The following is a 5,000-nucleotide window of genomic DNA, read 5'->3' as shown; positions in this document are numbered from 1 at the left end:
CAATGTCTGCGACGTTTAGTATTCAAGATATGGCCCGCCTAAGTCTGACCTGGCATTTTCGTGAAAATTTAAAGCATGGCCATAGGGACGGGTAAAATAGCTATTTTGAAGCAAAAACCACCTCACTTTAAATGGCCATAACTTTTGAAAAACAAGAGCTAGGGTGCGTTCTCGACACGTTTTGGGGTGTTTTGGCGAAAAACATGTTTTGAGCCACACGAGCTCTCCGGCCGATCGGTGCACATTTTTGAAAAAAGCTAGGGAGCTGCCCTAGGTTCGGGGTGTCACAAAATATTGAAAAGTGGTCAAAAACCGCTATCCAGAATCGGATGTAGAATCATTAGACGAACTTAAAATTGTTCTACAACCCCCAGTCCGACGCCTCGTATTCGAGATATAGCACTTTGTAGGTCTGACCGAGCAATTTTGTGCTGAAATGTATGGCGGACATGTTATTCATTAAACAACATTAACTTGCATCGTGCCTACTTCATCGGCACAGCTACTATCGACTATCTATTGTTGAAATGGATTGAGTTTGACCATTTTAGCTCTTTTCTTATGCCGTGCACCAACAGTGTGTACCGATCGGGAAAGTACACTACGTACGCGTTCATGGATGTATATGTTGGTACAAGTTGCCGGTCGGAATAGCAGTGCACCAAAACTGTGTACCGATCGGGAAAGTACAAGACGGAGGCGCAGCCCGAGCGTACGCGTTCATAGATGTCCATGTTGGTACAACCTACATGTACGTACCTTGTTTTTGTATCAAAAGTTCCAATAAAGTGTTTGTATGCTTAAAATGCTTATCTCAACCGGTCACCTTTTGGCCTGCCCTTTTATAGACAGAAACCTAGAACGATACTCGCGATGTTTGTGTTTTCCATTCGCCCGGGACGACGAAATGAGCTCTGTGCACATCGTGCGAAAACTATCTCCTCCTCGTATGTTTTGTCCCTCCACGCATATAATCACCCACATTTGTGTTCAACACGGACGGCGCAGCCCGAGCGAACGCGTTAATGTTTATGTTTGTGCACACTAAAGTTACAATCCTAGGATTTGGTTATTGCGTCGCAGTGCCCGACCGTCGCGGACACCATTCTTGGACAAAAGTCCAAGTACGTAGAGTACATTCCCTAGGTATGTGCCCGTTCGTGACTTTCGTTGCGTGCTTACAGACACGCTTGGGTATGTTTACCATACAAGGTTTACTAGGAAAACCTGGGAAGGACGCTTGCCCTCCGTTGCGGACACCATTCTTGGAAAGAAGTCCTGCTACGTAGCGTTCTTTAATGTACTTGATCAGTTTGTATTGCATTTGCTTTGTGCAATTGACTTTTGCTAATGCTCACTAAGGGGTGTTCGTTTGCGATGTGTATGATAAGCAACTGTCTATTCTAACCAGCAGTTAAATAACACTTTTCACCCAAATCATAGGAACGTAGAGTACTTTCCTGATCGGTACACAATTTTGGTGCACCTCTAACTTCGCCAGCACTTTATCGTTACGTTTTGTGCACAACCTTGGGACATGGTGTAAGTTTCATCATTGTTATGTTTGATTCGGTTTATTATGATTGAAAAATACGCTACGTCCTAGAAATCTGAACTCGAATACTTTTGCCACGTTGCGCAAAAGCTACTGAGCAACTCTAGCCGTTTACCGATTTAAAATTTAATTTTCGTTATTGGTTTTAAAAATACGCTAAGTCCCAAAAATCTGAACTCGAATACTTTTTCTATGTGCCGCCAAAAGCTACTGAGCAACGCCTAGGTTGGTACATTTTGGTACATGGAGTGTATGCGTGCAGGCGTACTGCCGTGCTGGACCGGAAAATCGCACTTGCTACTAGAACGTAGAGTAATTCCCTAGATAGGTGCTTTTGCATGCCTCTGTTCGACGTCCATGCAACTTGGAACGTGCGACACACGTAGCTAGGCTTCTCCATACATATTCCCTAGGGTAGCACCAAATTGCACACTTTCAGGGGTATATTTTGGTACGGTGTACTGTGCATGGTACAAGTATCATTAGCTCGTGCAATTTATTTTGCATCAAGTTGCGATTGCTGGTGCGTCGAGATAGGAGTGTTTCGCGACTTTTGCCAAGCTTTGGTGCCATTTTGTGAATAATTAATGTTCTAGCCACAATAAACGTGCAACATAATGCCAATAACGAAAACGCCATTTTCAAGGGACTTCCAGTCAAAATGTTTGCAATCAGCGCTTTCCTGTCGAGTTCGGGATTTGGGACTGAGCGTTTTTTCACGATCAATCAAACGACCAGTTCGTGAATAAACAATTCATACAACAGTGCATCCCTTCAAAGTAGAAAAAAGCCGAATGCTAGGGAGCTCCAGTCAAAAACGTTGTCATTGGCGCTTTCTTCTCGAGTTCAGGATTTGGGACTTGGCGTTTTTCACGATCCAGCCAAAAGACCAGATCGTGAAATAAACGATTAATACAACTGTACTAGTACATCCCTTCAACTGAAGCAAGCGCACCATACATGACCCGTACGCTAATCATCCAAGCACATGACACGTCAACTAAGTCAACACATAATACAACTTGGAAAACTAACGGGTAAGTAGGTCATCTCGTACACGAGACACACCGACCAAACCAGGTCAACACGTCACATGCACAAGACATCCTACTACCAAGGCCGACCACCTCGACACACGACCTGTTAACCGAACATGGTCAACACCATCATGTGCAAGGCAACCGGGCCAAACGGGTCAACTTATACAACTTGTAACGAGCATGTGTAAGCTTACTGGTGTGGTCCGCACGGTCCTCACATCAAGACAATCAAGTCGAGAACGAGGCACGCCGACAAGCTCATTAGTGTTAAGTGTCCTTCTCCATCCTATGTCAAGTCACTCGTCTGACACGGAAGAAGCCAACTCTTGTCCACTAGTATAAAGGAACGGTCTCCAGACCAGGTCAAGTCACTCGTCTGACAAGGAAGGAGCACGCACCAAGCTTCACCAGAGCACGGTACCACGGTCCCCAGACCAAGATGGTTAGTTACGCCAACGAGGAAGGGGCACGCGTTCCCTTGCTACACTCAACTTAGTACACTCATGCTCTCACAAGAGTATCCCCCTGTGTCGACGTGGTCCCCAGACCAAGACGAGCTTGCGCACATCGAGGAAGGGGCACACGGACAAACCACCAAGCATGGGTCGCCTGAGAGGATCGATGCGAACGCATCTCTACAACTCGCAGCTCCCAGCCTGAAGTCCCGTCGTTTGCGGGCGGTTGATAGGTGTCGAAACTAGGTATATCCACGTTGGGCAGAGCTCAAGCCAACGGCGTTCCCAGTTACGGTACTAACACGTGCAGCGAACTCCACTCATTGCGGCCTAGGTATGGCGGGATGAGACGCCGGGCTGCAGACGCAGACTCCAACGGATCTCAGAGGGTTGTTAGGCCCGCTAGCTTCCGAACACCTAATGGGTTTGAGAAGCGCTATCAGCTCGGATTGGCTACGACCTTAGAGGCGTTCAGGCATAATCCAGCGGACGTAGCGTCATACCAAAGTCCGGTCGGACTAGTATTGAGCCAGTGGTCCGTACCTGTGGTTCCTCTCGTACTGCACAGGAATTCCGTTAAGATAGCGACTATAAGCACACACCAGTAGGGTAAAACTAACCTGTCTCACGACGGTCTAAACCCAGCTCACGTTCCTTGAAGGGTGAACAATCCTACGCTTGGTGAATTTTGCTTCACAATGATAGGAAGAGCCGACATCGAAGGATCAAAAGCCACGTCGCTATGAACGCTTGGCGGCCACAAGCCAGTTATCCCTGTGGTAACTTTTCTGAGTACTTGATCAGTTTGTATTGCATTTGCTTTGTGCAATTGACTTTTGCTAATGCTCACTAAGGGGTGTTCGTTTGCGATGTGTATGATAAGCAACTGTCTATTCTAACCAGCAGTTAAATAACACTTTTCACCCAAATCATAGGAACGTAGAGTACTTTCCCTGATCGGTACACAATTTTGGTGCACCTCTAACTTCGCCAGCACTTTATCGTTACGTTTTTGCACAACCTTGGGACATGGTGTAAGTTTCATCATTGTTATGTTTGATTCGGTTTATTATGATTGAAAAATACGCTACGTCCTAGAAATCTGAACTCGAATACTTTTGCCACGTTGCGCAAAAAGCTACTGAGCAACTCTAGCCGTTTACCGATTTAAAATTTAATTTTCGTTATTAGTTTTAAAAATACGCTAAGTCCCAAAAATCTGAACTCGAATACTTTTTCTATGTGCCGCCAAAAGCTACTGAGCAACGCCTAGGTTGGTACATTTTGGTACATGGAGTGTATGCGTGCAGGCGTACTGCCGTGCTGGACCGGAAAATCGCACTTGCTACTAGAACGTAGAGTAATTCCCTAGATAGGTGCTTTTGCATGCCTCGTCCGTCCCAACTTGGAACGTGCGACACACGTAGCTAGGCTTCTCCATACATATTCCCTAGGGTAGCACCAAATTGCACACTTTCAGGGGTATATTTTGGTACGGTGTACTGTGCATGGTACAAGTATCATTAGCTCGTGCAATTTATTTTGCATCAAGTTGCGATTGCTGGTGCGTCGAGATAGGAGTGTTTCGCGACTTTTGCCAAGCTTTGGTGCCATTTGTGAATAATTAATGTTCTAGCCACAATAAACGTGCAACATAATGCCAATAACGAAAACGCCATTTTCAAGGGACTTCCAGTCAAAATGTTTGCAATCAGCGCTTTCCTGTCGAGTTCAGGATTTGGGACTGAGCGTTTTTTTGATCAATCAAACGACCAGTTCGTGAATAAACAATTCATACAACAGTGCATCCCTTCAAAGTAGAAAAAAGCCGAATGCTAGGGAGCTCCAGTCAAAAACGTTGTCATTGGCGCTTTCTTCTCGAGTTCAGGATTTGGGACTTAGCGTTTTTCACGATCCAGCCAAAAGACCAGATCGTGAAATAAACGATTA

The sequence above is a fragment of the Anopheles arabiensis genome, assembly GCF_016920715.1.
Source record: "Anopheles arabiensis isolate DONGOLA chromosome X unlocalized genomic scaffold, AaraD3 X_pericentromeric_contig0030, whole genome shotgun sequence".
Taxonomy (NCBI): domain Eukaryota; kingdom Metazoa; phylum Arthropoda; class Insecta; order Diptera; family Culicidae; genus Anopheles; species Anopheles arabiensis.
The sequence above is the reverse complement of the archived record's forward strand: the minus strand, read 5'-3'. Positions refer to the sequence as shown.